A 15,031-nucleotide genomic window follows, 5' to 3' on the forward strand; every position below is an offset into this window, starting at 1 on the left:
AAAACTTACACACCAGTACACACACACACTATCTTTGTGTGTGTTATATATCAGGAATTCTCTGTATGATTAACATTCTGTACAGTCCTAACAGTGTCAAACAATGAGAAGCCAAACATGATTACGTCAGTGATCGTGTTGCAAAGATAGCACAGAGAAGGAATGGTGGGAGAATGAATCACTGTTGTCTTTGTTTTATGCTCAATGCTTTTGATAAGTTCAGCAGATGATTATAAAAACAGCATGACCTGTTTGTTTCCAAATAGCCAGGCCCTTCATACTGGCTCACCACCAATGTCACAAGTGCTAAGTATTCAAAGAAAGATGGCAGGTAACCTTTACTTCTCTCTGGTCCCTTTACCAAACCTCTACTTCACTTATGACATTACTTGTTAATATTTTGCATTAAAAAATATACAGGTAAACACAAGTTTGCTAATTTTTGCTTAACCAAATAAATTTTAAAATAGATAAAATAATTCTCACAGCACTAACGTTAGTTTTCATCTTCATTAGAGCATTTTAGAATTACTCAAACATGAAAATTGGAAATGTGTGTGCTTATTTGGAAGAGTCAAAAGCTGAGTCACTTCACTTTTCCCTATTGCTTCCAGTTGCTAGAATACTGGCAACTCACACAAATATATTTAATGTATCCATGTAGATTCCCAGCACTGGAGTGTTGGGATCATATTTTTGAACTCTATATATTGGTACTATTTCTGCATGCTTGATTACTTTCTGCATGTTATTTAGAAGGAACACACTGAAAAGACCTAATCCACCATAAATTTCCACAGAGTACAGAGTGGCACCAGCCACAGTGGTAGGTGGAAGAAACATAGATCCTAGTGAGGATATAAAGATGAGACCCAGGCCCACTCCCAGAGGTGGTTGCATGTTCAGAAATTTCCCACTGAGTGCCAACGTGGCCATAGTGGAGGGACCTCTTCTGATGCCCACTGTGTACTATGCAGCTCTGATGAGATGAGCCTCCCACCCCGCCATCACCAATATCGTGAGAGGAGCCAGTATGGCACCATTCAACTAGAATATAGGAACTAAGCAAGTTGCTCTGGGTCTTGGGCTCTGGTCATATAATACTGATTGTACCAGCATTCCAGCTCCAATTATGGCTGCAAACATTGTACCAGTTGTCATCCAAGAGCCTCTCATCAGGAAGTTCATGAGAAGAGCTCTGTTCATTTCCAGGGTGGACAAAGTCACCTCTTTCCAGGAGTGACAATTATGTCCTTTTGGTTCTATTGTCAATAAAAATCCTAGCACTAATGGAGAGCAAGTGTAGAGATTCTGCAGAGACCTGTGGAATTGTACCTTACTGATATGGGAAGCTTTTGAAACAAGAAGGCATAGGAAGGACTGAAGGCAACAGGCCATGTTAACAGGCTATTTTGTGCAATTATTTGCTGAATAATGTCCATAATTATAAAGAATATAAAGAAGTGTGTGATAAAGTAGCTAACTTTGGTGTATATAACAACCAGAAGTATTTGGCCTGTCTACTGTCCTGTGATTTATGTTTTCTCAATAAGACAATAGAAAATGGGAAGGGGAAAAGTCATATCGCCTCAAACATAATACTTCTCAAAATAATTTTTATTATTTTTTTATAAAGATTTTATTTATTTATTCATGAGAGACAGAGGGGGAGAGGGGGAGAGGGAAAGAGAGAGAGAGAGAGAGAGAGAGAGCAGAGGGAGAAGCAGGCTCCCAAGGAGCAGGGAGCCCGATGCGGGACTCGATCCCAGGACCCTGGGATCATGACCTGAGCCAAAGGCAGACGCTTAACCATCTGAGCCACCCAGGCGCCCTCAAAATAATTTTTAAATGAATGTGTAGTGAATCTAATTTTCAGCATGATGGGTTTGCAGTTCATGACACATCTAGATGGAGTATTTAGCTCTCTCATTTTAAACCGGCCATTTGAGATTTGAGTAATTATTTTGGAAACTAAATGGAGGAAATTCCAGCCATGTAACACCCATTATTTGTTGATTAAATTTTGGTTCAGCATGGTGTGGCGTAACTTTTGTGTATGTATTTTTGTTCACTCTAAGCTTGCACTTCAAATTTGCAGGGCTAATTGCTGATTGAATCTGAGAATGTGAGTTTTATTGGTCCTATGTTGTAAATACCCTTATGCAATACCCCCAACTTATCTGGCAAATTCTAAAATAACAGTACTGTCTCCCAGTACCACATTTGGCCTTTGAGGTGAATATTTTTTTCCTCAAAATTGGACATGAGACAGTTCTTTTCTTTGTATAGTTTTCATCATTTTCTTATTTCACGAACTCCTTTAATTTGCTGATACATGTAGACTTATTGACAAAGAGGAGAAAGAGAATGCATAGATTTGTTTAAATTATGAATTTTAAATGTTTTTTATTCCAAAATTTCCTGAGGATAAAAATTATATTTTCTCATATGAAAGTATAACAGTTGTGAATTTATTATCTTTGGATTTCATATTATGTCATAGGTCACATAAGAAAAACACAACCCTTGTCTGGTCATCAGCACTCATTAAACAAAATGTTCATATTTCTTTCTTCAGGTATTATACTAACAACTCTGGAGGCAATAGGTTGTCATTTTCTTTCTTTTTTTTATTAAAGATTTATTTATTCTAGAGAGAGATAGCGAGTGGGGAGAGGAGCAGAGGGAGAGAATCTTCAAACAGACTCCCCACTAAACATGGAGCCTGATGTGGGGCTTGATCTTATAACCCTGAGATCATGACCTGAGCCAAAACCAAGAGTTGGCCTTAAACTGAGCCACCCTGGTGCCCCTAATCAGTCTTTGAATAGGTGAAAAAATATTTTCATTAAGTTTTATTACACTTTTACCTCTTTTTCCTAGAATTATTTAGCAGGATGCTGCTATGCCTCCCTGAGCATATGCACATCATGTCAATATGATTGATGAAAAACAACTCAATGTATGTTCTCTGTTTTCCCTGCAATCTCTGGCAGTTTGTTATTTCAAACTGCATTTGTAAGCTTCAAAATATAGAAATAGCAAAAGCATGCTTGATATTATTTATATATGTTTTAAAATTTCACAAAAATTAAAATGAAGCTAATGTGTGGAAGGCCTTAATGAAAACATGCCCTTAAAGATATCATGGGAATTAGGAAGAAAAAGAGCCAATGGAGGATGGAACTATAAAAATAATTTTTCTTTTTTTAATAAAATAAATTGATTAAGGGAGACTAAATGTTTGATTTTTTTTAGAGGGTATGATAATGTTTGTCTGTTAACATTATTTAAACAGTAAGGCAACATGGACAATATATTCAAGTAAAACAGTTATCCTTTTGGAAATATATTGCTTTTGTCATTTTTCAATACTAAGAGGGACAAAAAAGTGAAATATATCTCATTAGGTCATCAGGTTTCTAGATGTCTTCTTCTATAATGGCCAATTATAAAATACAAATACATATAATAACTTTTTGTTGTTGTTTAGAGAGAGAGAGTGCAAATGGGGGGAGCAGTTGGGAGGGAGGGAGAGAATCTCAAGCAGGCTCCATGCTCAGCGCAGAATGTGATGTGGGGCTTGATCTCACGACCCTGAGATCATGACCTGAGCCAAAACCAAGAGTCAAATGCTTAAGTGACTGAGCCATGCAGACGCCCCAACAAGTTTTTTAAAAAAACATAATAGTTGCATTACTCTTACTGTGTTGTGCAATGCAATTTTACCTATGTTCAGAGTACATGACAAGGAAATTAGTCTTAAGATATTTACTTTGCTTAGATATATCTTCTGCCTCTAACTTCTTTATATTACAATGGAACAAATATGTGTTATGCTGCTTGTTACAGTTTGAAGGTAAGCAATTAGATAGCTGTATGTTTCTAAAGTGGTAGAATCTCCATGTAGCCATTGCAATTCAGGGTGAGGGTCTCAGTCTTAGAAATATGAGAGTCAATACATGTAGAAATTAGAGGGCCCTGGGGCTTAACTGGCTAAAGTTATAATAAATGAAAATGTAAAACTTAATGCTAATTTTAAAATTTATAATAAAAATCGGAACAGAGACCAGAGTTCACTGGTCGGGTATACTCTCTTGAAAGGCAGATCACATGCAAACCAAATGATAATTAGAAAGTTGGTGGTAGGAATAGAAATCAGAGGAAGATGAGTTGGTCAAATGATTTTAATAGCTAGTGTTAAGGAGGTATGGAGTAGTCACTAGTATCAGATAAATCATTTCATGGTCCAGGACATTCTTTTCCAAAGTTCTGTGAGGAATATGTATCTTGGTGGAGGTCAGTGGAGGAGAAAGAATTGTTGTGGACCAGGTAGTCTTTCTCCTCAATTTTAGAATGTTAAGTAATCTGTCTGGAGTTTAAATCACCCCTAGGTGGGAAGAATCTGAGGATTCTAATATGGATTGAATATTTCCTCAAAAGAATCTGTGCAAGACACAATGGAAATGTGACTGATTATGTCTTGAATTTGAGAATGGTAGCTCAAGAGTTGGTAAAATTCAGTTTTAGGGAGAAAGAGGTTAGATTTTTACACATCTGCAATTTAGTGATGTAACACATTCAATAGACACAGAATCCCAGACAACTAATGGTCATATTTTTGTCCTCCTTTTATCCCATCTCACAATAGCATTTGATATAGCTCACCAGTTCCTTTCTTAAAATCATTCTTTATTTGTGGGATCATCAACTTTTTCTGTAAAGGGCCAAATAATAAATATTTTAGGCTTTGCCTAAAATACAGTCTCTGTTACAGCTGTTCAACTTTGTTCTTATAGCAGGAAAACTGTTCTTAGCTTAGGTGTTGTGCAAAAACAAGCAGGGTGAAAGTTTGGAGGCAGGAAGTGGAAAAAGGGTCAGATTTGACTCACAGGCTATAGTTTTGTTAACCCCTGTTCTTTAGGAGTCCACATCATACACTCACAATTTTCCTTCTACTTTTTTGTTCATTTCTTTTCAGTCCCTTTGGTGGCTATTCCTTCTCTACTCCATTTCTCATTGTGATCAACATTCTTCCCTCTAGGTAAAAATCTCTCTCTAGGTGATCATATTCATTCCTATAGCCTTTGATTTTATTTTACCTTATTTCATTACACTTTTTTGGGGAAATTTTTTAGAGAAAGTAAATTAGTCATATTCTAAGCTTATAACCATTTATCATTATTTGTGTGAGGAACTGCTTTTTATTATTCATTTCTTTCTTTTCATTGTGTTTCTGTGCTCTCCCCCTCCTCTTTTTATTGTGGTAAAAAAACAGAGACCATAAAATTTACCACTGTGACCATTTTTAAAAAAGATTTATTTATTTGAGAGAGAGAGAGCGCACGCAGAGAGCACTTGCTCACATGCACACGTGATGGTAGGGGCAGAGGGAGAAAGAGATCACCCCCCCAGCAGACTCCCCACTGAGCACAGAGCCCACTGCAGCTGCTGGATGCAGGGCTCCATCCCAGGACCCTGAGATCATGACCTGAGCCAAAACCAAGAGTTAGCTGCTCAACCAACTGAGCCACCCAGGCGCCTCCCAAAATCGTGACCATTTTTTAAGTGTACAGTTCAGTGGTGTTAAGTATAGCCACATGGTTGTGTAACAGATCTCCTGGACTTTCATCTTGCACATTTGAAACCTGACACTCATTAAATTATAACTTCCCTATCCCCTTCTCCCCAGCTCCTGGTAACTACTGTTCTACTTTCTGTTTTGTTTTTTTTTTCCCTATGAATTTGACTACTTTGGGTACCTTATGTAAGTGGAATCATACAGTTTTTGTGTTTTGTGACTGGCTTATTTCACTTAGCATAATATCTTCAAGGCTTACCCATGTTGTAGCATGGGACAGGATTTTCTTCCTTTTAAAGGCTGAATAATATCCCATCACATGTATATACTGCATTTTGTTTGTCCCTTCATCCACTGGTGGGCATATGGATTGCTTTTTCTTCTTGGTTATTTTGAATAGTGCTGCTGTGAACATAGTTATGCAGATACCTCTTTGATACCCTGATTTAATTTTTTTAAATATATACCCAGAAGTGAGATTGCTGGTTCATATGGTAGTTTTGTTTTTACTTTTTGTCAAATTTCCATACTATTTTCTATAGCAGTTGCACTATTTTACAATCCCATCAATAGTACAAAGCATTCCAACTTCTCCATGTCTTCACCAACACTTGATATTTTTTCTATCATCTATCTATCAATCAATCTATCTATCTATCTTCTATCATCTCTCTAGTAGCCATCCTAATAGGTGTGAGGTGTTATCTCATTGTGGTTTTGATTTGCATTTCTCTTAAATTATTAGTGATTTTGAACATCTTCCCATCTGCTTGTTGGCTATTTGTATACCATCTTTGAAGAAACATCTTTTTCCCATTTTTAAACTGGGTTATTTGATTTGCTGTTGTTGAGTTGTAGGACTTCTTTATGTATTATGGATGTTAACTCCTTATCAGATATATGATTTCCAAATAATTTTTCCCATTCCATAGATTGCTTTTTTACTCTGTTGGTAGTGTCCTCTGGTATATAAATTTTTAAGTTGCATATAGTCTCATTTGTTTATTTTTGCTTTTGTTGCTTATATTTTCAGTGTCATATCCAAGAAACCATTGCCAAATCCAATATCATGAAGTTTTTCTTTTTTTTTTCTTTTAGGAGTTATAGTTTTAGGTCTTACATTTAGGTCTTACATTTTGAGTTAATTTTTGTATATGGTATAAAGTTTCAACTTCATTCTTCTGCATGTGGGTATTCAATTTTCCCAATACCATTTATTGACTGTCCTTTCCCTATTGAATGGTCTTGGAATCTTTGCCGAAGATCATTTGATTACATACACGAGTGTTTGTTTCTGGGCTCTCTATTTAATTCCAACGGTTTATTTGTCTTTATGCCAGTACCATACTGTTTGATTACAGTGTTTTAAAGGCATTTATTTTCACAAGTTTCATATATACTCTGACAATGCTTTTATCCTAAAATAAAGTCTTAGTTTATAAATTTTCATAAATAGTACTGTATTATAATCTCATTCAGTTTTTACTATAGTCATTCAAGTCTATAATTTTAAGATCTCTCTGTGTTGCTGACTGTGTTGCTTCTACCTGCTGCATGATGTTCTCAAGTATGCATCTGCCATAATTTAATTAGTGATTTCCTTAGGAATAAACAATTAGTTTATCTCTAATTTCCTATTGATGCAAATACTTTCTAGGTGAAAATATTTGTATATGTCCTCTTAATAGACTTGTACAACAATTTTTCTTATATATTTAGCTAAGAATGGGATCATTGTATCATAGTTCAAAACTTAATTAATAAAAAAAATCCAGATTGCTTTTGACAATAATTGTCATTTTATATTCTCACCTGTTGTGCATAAAAATTCCCATCTCCTCATATCCTTGAGGATACTTGGTATTACCAAGGTATTAATTAGGTTTCTAATTGTTGCCATTTTGATAGATATGAAGTGGCATGTTAATGTTCTTTTAATTTTCATTTTTATGATTATTAGTGATTTGGAGCATCTTGTAATATGCTTGGACATCTCCTGTTACAAATTGCTTATTTATATCCCTTGTCTATAATTTCTATTGTGTTTTCTATCATTTTTGTTTATTTTTCAGGAGCTCTTGGTATATTTCAGCTATTAACCCATTGTCAGTTATAGATACTGCAAATATTTTCCCCAGTCTATAATCTATGTATTTCACTTAATCTATTATGGCTTTTTTTGAATAGAAAATTTAAATTTCAATACAGTCAAATCATGCTTTCTTTATCATTTGTGCTTCTTGAAATCTTTCTTCAACCATAGGTCACAAAAGTGTTCTACTACATGTTCATCTATTGGGTCTATAAACTTACCTTTTATGTGTAGCTCAATAATTCTGAATTTTTCTTTGTTCATAGTATAAGGCATGAGTTCTCCTTAGAGTATGCCAGCAATCCTGAAGTTATCTATATAAAAATGTATTCTGTTCTTGCCCTGTGGTTTACTTTTACCACATATCAATTTCTTGTACATATATAGTTTTATTTCTGACCTCTATATTCAGTGGTCTGCTTATCTGTTCTACAATATCATATTATTTTAATTGCTTTGGATTTCAGTTTTATCAATATATTTTAAAATCTGTCCTTACTTGTTTTAGTTTTCAAAGATGATTAAACACTTTGCCAATCATTATTTTTTTATTTCAACATAATTTTTCCAAATTCCCCTAAAATTCTTCTGAGATTCCATATGGAATTGTATTGAATTTAATTTATGGAGTATTGAATTCCTTAAAATGTTTAGTAAGATAATTTATAAACATATATTTCTCCATATATTGATGTCATATTTTTTATCTTTTATTTAAAATTCTTATGTAATGATCTTATGTGTTCTATGATAGGTTACTTCTTAGATTCTTTACAAATTTGTTGTTAGAATAGATTACTCCTTTTCCTCTACATTTTCTATGTTTTCTGGGGACATAAGGGGGTGTTCTAGATAGATGATCTTATCCTGTGAAAAGAATGACAGTTTTACAGATTTCTTGCCAGTATTTAGAGCATCTATGCATTTTTCTTTCTTGTAGGATTATCTGAGTACTGGGTCTGCCATTTACCAGTTTTATCAGTTCAGGCAGAAAGCAAAAAATGATTTGACAATTAATATAAACAATTATTAACAGGGGATTGGAATAACAGGAGATTGACTACTGAAGAGTAAAATACTATAAAGAGTAGAGGAATAGCGTGTATAGGAAGCAGCCACCATCCACAAGGATAAGAAAGAATACCCAAGGAGGGAAAAAAATCTAGGAGACCCCTCCTAACCCAGGACTGAGATCCAAACTTCATTGGAGAGAGTGCAGCCATGGCTTACTGGTCAGCAAAGATGTTGGCTGAGGCTGCAGGGCCATCCAAGAGTGTTCTGGATGGATCCTAGAGGAAGCCATCCACAGGGAGTTACCATGTTGGCAGTGTTGGCTGGGAAGCCATTCCGTAGGGTGCTGGGGGGAAGCTGCCCTGGGGATATGCTCACCTTAGAACTCTCTGTGAAGCTGCTCCTTGGGTGTGCCTGGGAAAGCCTTTTATGGGGAAGTTGTTGGTTCACAACTCTCTTGGGGGCTTCCCTGGTGTAATCTGAAACTGGCCCCTCTACTGCTGGGCAGGGAGAGACTGAAGAAAGAGGCAGGTCACTCCAGGTTGGTAGGTGGCAGTTTTGATAAGAAAAGGGAACTTACACATGAGACTTGTCTTGAGTGCCAGCAAGACAAATGGCTCCCTGCACCTGCCTGCCAAATCTTAAAAGCTTATAAAGAGGCCTTAACTGGGTTCAGTCATATATATCAAGCAGATGTTCTCAATACCACATAATTATGTGTCCTTGGAACAGCCTCTGGGAGTAGAAAAGGCAAGTGGAACTCCTATTCCAATGACAGGAAGGGGGGTGAGGAGCCTCTGATTCCCAGGTCGAGCTCAAGGGTCACCTGGTGGTCACTTCTTTTCAATGACCTTCCCCCTCAGAAGCACGGGGTTAACAGCATTCTGCCGTGCCACCTCCCAAGAGCATGCCGGAGAAGCTGTTCCCAGCAGCTTCATCCTGGTGACTCTTCACTAACAAGCCCCCAGAGAAGAAGCTGTCCATAGGGAATTGCCACATGCTGTAGCCCGGTGGGTGCTGTTGGAAGCATGTGCTGTAGAAGCCACACAGGCTGCAGGAGTCTGGTACTGCAGAAGCTGTGTTGCATATGTTCCAGGAGCCTGTTTAGAGGAGCCCATCAGAACCAGGAGAAGAAACCCCTCCCCGCCAGTGTGCCGTCAGCACCTTTTACTGAAAAAGCTTAATACCATTCAGCCTGCAAAGAAGACATATGTACAGGGTGCTATGAGTGGAATTGGGCTTTCCCAGGTTCATCTGTTGACATTCTAACCCCTAGTCCCTTAGAATTGATTGTATTTGAAGATAGGGTCCTTAAACAGGTCTTTAAGGTTAAATGAGGTCATTAGGGTGGGCCCTAACCCACCATTTCTGGTGTTCTTATGAGAAGAGGAGGTTGGGATACAGACCAGTACAAAAGGAAGTCATGAAGGCAAAAGGAGAAAATGACCATCTACAAGCCAGGGAGAGAGGCCTCAGAATAAAACCAACTCTGCTGAGAATCCATCTCAGACTTCTAGCCTCCAGAATTATGAGAAAATAGATTTCTGTTGTTTAAGCAACCCAGGTTGTGGTACTTGGTTATGGCAGCCCTAGCAAACTAACACACAGGGTCTATGTCTATTACTGAACAGCGGTGAAGAGCAGATGTGTAGCGGAGACATTACAAACTGATAACTGACACATTGGGTTTATAAGCTTAGAAAGTTAAAAACATTCTCTGAACCTGTTTTCTTCTCTTAAAAATGGAATCCTTGCCAAAATTGAAAGTTTTTTTTCAAACTTTTAAGAGTTACTTCCATTTTCTCCCTCTCAGTCACCTAGAGGACTTTCTTATTCACAGAATTTCAGGTAGACCCCAACCTTTGGAATCAGAAAAACTTGTTTATTTTGGCACTGATTGGCTCCGTGACCTCAGCTAAGTACTTAACTCTGTGAACCTCACTTTCTTTCTATGGAAAATGAGGGTTATAAAACTTACCACATTATGATGTTGTAAGGATGAAATGAGAGAATATATAGATATAAAACCCTCAGGTCTGTGCTCGGCACACAATTAGTGCTGGTTAAATTGCAGAATATTGTCATTTTTGCCACTCTGATGTCAAACAGAATGACTCTTAATAATCTCTGAAACTTGTATTTGTTGCTGAACAAACTGAACTGAATAGATTTTCGATGGGAGACCTGTAGACATAACAAAAGGCAGTGTATGTGCATGTTGGGGATGGGGGAGTATGTTTAGATAGAGTAAGTATCTACCTAGTACCTTTAAAATCAAGAAAATGTCTGATTACCTGTAGTGCGGTGTGGCTGGCTGGCCACACAGGAGCATCTTGCCATTCTAGTGTTACAGGAGATAAGAGGTCTCACTGAGTACCCAGGAAAGAAAACAACAACAACAAAAACCCCAAACAGAGAACAAAACTCCTGAAATGAAACAGAAATAAGTTAAATATGTCACCAACAAAGAGTGAAAAGTTAGAGAAAATAGTTATTTTAAATCTCTGAGAAAGGAACTAGACCAAAGAACATGAAACCCATCAAGCCTCAACTTGTTTTCCAAAAGTCCCTAATTAAATTATGACAGCAAAATCCAACAGGTACAAAACAAATCTGATTTTAATAGCTACCAACCTCTTAGCTTTTGTTTTGGGACAACTTTAATAAGGGCTCCCCCACTGTTTCATATTTTAGAATCTTTCTCTTAAAGATAAATGGTGGGAATCAATAACTTTATTTTAAATCTTACATCTAAAACAAGGTCATGCAAGGTCTTATGTCTTCAATAAACTGATTATTTGAAGCTGAACTTGTGTATTAGTGCTGAGGCGTGAACAAACATAGGACTTTTCAACACCAGTGCAGGAAGAGAAACACACAATTAGATGTTGAGATTTCTAATACTAAGTGAACAGAACTGATATTTTTAAAATTAAAAATGTGGCTGCTAATTTTTGCTCTCAAGGTACAGACAGTCATACATATAATTACAAGATTTACTGCTTAATATCCTCTTAGCCACTGAAAGTGATTCTGTTTATGTTAGGAAAAAGAAGCCAAGTAGAAAGGTCATTATGTTGTGTCTGCAGTTCTCACTCCTAATATGTGAGTCTCATTTATAAGTAGAGGAAAAAAATCAATAACCCTTTTAAGTTGCCTTGGATTCCAAGTGGAAAATGCTTTAACTCACTGCACCGTGGTGACTTAGAGCCACTGTGAGATATTATGCAACGTTGTTTCACCAAGGATCCCAGCTCACTTCAATAGCTCTTAATTGCATTGTTGAGTCTGTCTTAGCTGGTGAAGCAAATGAATGCTGTCACTGCTTCCTGAAAGTTTAACGCTTTTATTCATTGGTTGTTCTCTATCATCTTCTTGAAAGTTACTTTTGCTTTTATAGAAGTTACCTGGAAAATTAAAGTAGTTTCAGAAACACAGTTCCAACAACCCAGGAATGAAAAACTTCAGGCTCTTTAATTATGTCCAACTAATATTGGCTAAGCACCAACTGTGTGTAAGGTCTTACGTATGAGGTGGAACAGCTGACGAGAAATGAGTAAGACAGTTCCTGTTTTCAACAGGCTTTAATTAACCATGGAGAATGAGTTAAGAAGACAAATATCTACAATTTGAAGTTCTATATAAATGCCATATGAGAAGAGGAAAAAGCTTTGTCTGTACTTCAAAGGTTCAGAGGAGCTCTGTCCTACACACATCAAATTATAGGGAAGTAAAGGCTTTTGGAGCCTTGAAGGATACATGAAAATTTGAAATGAAGAAGCAGGGAGATTGCTATGTAGGGGCAAGGCAATTGATAAGTAAAAATGAAGGCAGAATAAAGACAAGACCTTTCCCAAGTTGTAGCCCAGGTAATAGAAACAGATGAATTTGGAAAGTAGGTGGAGTCCAGGTTGTGAAGGATTTTATATATGGTGCTTTCTTGAGAAAATTACTAACATGATCCAGGCAAAAGGCCAGAAGGAAGATTGCTCTGGTAGTAAAGGAAGACTACTCTGGTCAATAAGTATTGGAAAGAGAGGCAAGTAAAGACACAAAATAGATTAGACATCAGATGCTTTTGAAGTATATCATATGTTGATTAATTAAAGATATAACTATTTTCCTGGGACAGGTTCTGAATTTATGCCCCCCAAATGTGGGTTCTAATGCCATTTTCCATGAAATATGTGAGTTTAGTAAGAGTGAGGAAATAACATACGTATGTACCAGCTACATGCCAGACACTGTTTTGGATACTCTCCATGTTTCATCTCTAATATCCACAGCAATTATTTAGGTAGGCATCAATAACTTCACTCTCAGATAAGGAACTAAGGCAGAGTGTGTAGGTAACTTGCAAAATGTCGGAGAATGGTTAAATAGCAGGGTTGAGATTTGAGCCAAGTATTTCTGACCAAAACCTGTGCTCACCCAACTCGAGGATTGAATCAGTTCCTTCCAGCCTTGCCTTAACTCTACATCTTTTTGCATATTCCTCAATATCTTAGCTTCTTTTTTAATAAATTAGGGTAGTAACTTCAAATTTGTTGGGTTGTTTAAATTAAAATGACTGTCTCATAGTTAGTGTTCCATAAATTACTTTTTGAAGGAGGATGAAATTAAGGATACTGTAAAGAAGAATCTATAAATGATGATACTTCCTTGTCTTCAAAGTAAATGATACTATTCATCAGTGATTAAAAAAAATTTTTATTCTTTTATTTTAGTTCTCATAGCCACTCCATAACCCATCTTTAATTCATATCATTTTATTATCCCAGATTCTTTTTAATTTCTCTACCTCATCCCATATGTTGCATATCAAGCAATAACCCCACAAAATTCCTAAATATGAACATGTGAATGTTCTGAGCAGGTATAGTATAAGCAACTTAAAGTACTTCATTAATGTAACGTATTATATATACTTTACTTTAATCTCCATTGGTGGAAGATTAGGTGACCTTGAATTGATTTGCTTTCCCATTTATTTTTTTTCCATGTGCTTTGACAAATAGGATAAGGAAGTAAGGGTGAGTGTTTCCAGGTGGTTCTGGTAGAAAATTTGATGCACACTATGGAGCAATGTGTTAAATATATTCACACCAATAAAATAATGTTCACAAAAAATATGGCATTCACAAAAAAATAAAAAGAATATGATGTACAACAAAACATAATTTATATAAATTAAAAATATGTGCATACAAGAAAGAAGCATTTTGAAAGAACACATACCAACAAAACCATGTTAAACCCATTAGAATGTTTGCCTGTGGTAGAGGGGGAAGGGCCTGGGCTATGGGAATATAATGGAATGACGAATAAAGCAAGTGTGGGTTTGTGTGGGCCAGTGCTGATAATGTACCATGAAATGAGTGCTATGATTAGTCAACCTTCTGCACCAGAGTCCTTTTGAAATTAGTAGAAGAATGGACTTCTGATGAACTTTGAAAGAGAAGGGAATCTAAGCTTGAGTCAAAGAAATTATCCTACATCAAAAAGTGGGAAGTATTTAAAAAGGTAATCTCGATGACACAAGGATAAACAAGAAACGGCAGCATGGAGATTAAGAATGTAAAGCTATATCTGGGCAGTCTCCACAGAATCTTACTTTTTGTTCTGAATAATCTACTTTCTAAGTTCGACTCTGCTCCTTGGAAGCAGCAGGGTTCAGGAAGAAAGCAGGGATCTTTGGAATCAAGAATTGTTGGATTTAAATTGCAGGGTTTATAACTTCTTGTTGAAGACCAGATCATGCTACTCAATCTCTTAAAATTTGAGCATATCCATACATAAAATAGCCACTTTACTGTGTTGATGTGAGAAATAGATGAGTAAAATACTTAACTGTCTAGCACTGGGCTAGGTTCAAGGTAAGCAAACTATCAGTGGTAGTTCCTATATGCTTCATCTTTCCCAGACATTGCTACTCATGGCATTCATTCAAAAAACCCTGAACGAGACGCTACTGTGGTTTATGCACTGGATACACAAAAATGGAGGCAACATACCTATGCTTTCAATGTACTTGTAGTCTAGTGGAAAAAAAACAGAGTTAAACCAAAAATTATAGGTTGAGAAATACAATGATGAAGGCCTATACTGGGTGGTAGAGGGACAGACAGAAAGGGACTAAGAATCAGATAACATTTCTTGGAAGAGAAGGTAACTCGAGTGCTGTCATGTAGATTTCGTAAGAGATAGTAAGGATGCAAAATTCCAAAAGAAATCTTTTGTGTGAAGAACATCTCTAAACTCTAGTTCATGGCCATTCCAATTCATTAGAACTGGTAAGTGAGTATTTTAGTTGGTCTTCCATTATAAGATTTTATTTTCTAGTAAAT

At 36.5% G+C, this 15,031-nt stretch overlaps 1 pseudogene; it reads right to left on the reverse strand.

The window, feature by feature from the left end:
* Positions 1-591: 591 nt before the first annotated feature.
* LOC112834024 (growth hormone-inducible transmembrane protein pseudogene) lies at positions 592-1,398 on the reverse strand (annotated as a pseudogene).
* Positions 1,399-15,031: the final 13,633 nt, after the last annotated feature.

The sequence above is a fragment of the Callorhinus ursinus genome, unplaced genomic scaffold, assembly GCF_003265705.2.
Source record: "Callorhinus ursinus isolate GAN/ISIS: 27379988/994484 unplaced genomic scaffold, GSC_fseal_2.0 scaffold1, whole genome shotgun sequence".
NCBI classification, from domain to species: domain Eukaryota; kingdom Metazoa; phylum Chordata; class Mammalia; order Carnivora; family Otariidae; genus Callorhinus; species Callorhinus ursinus.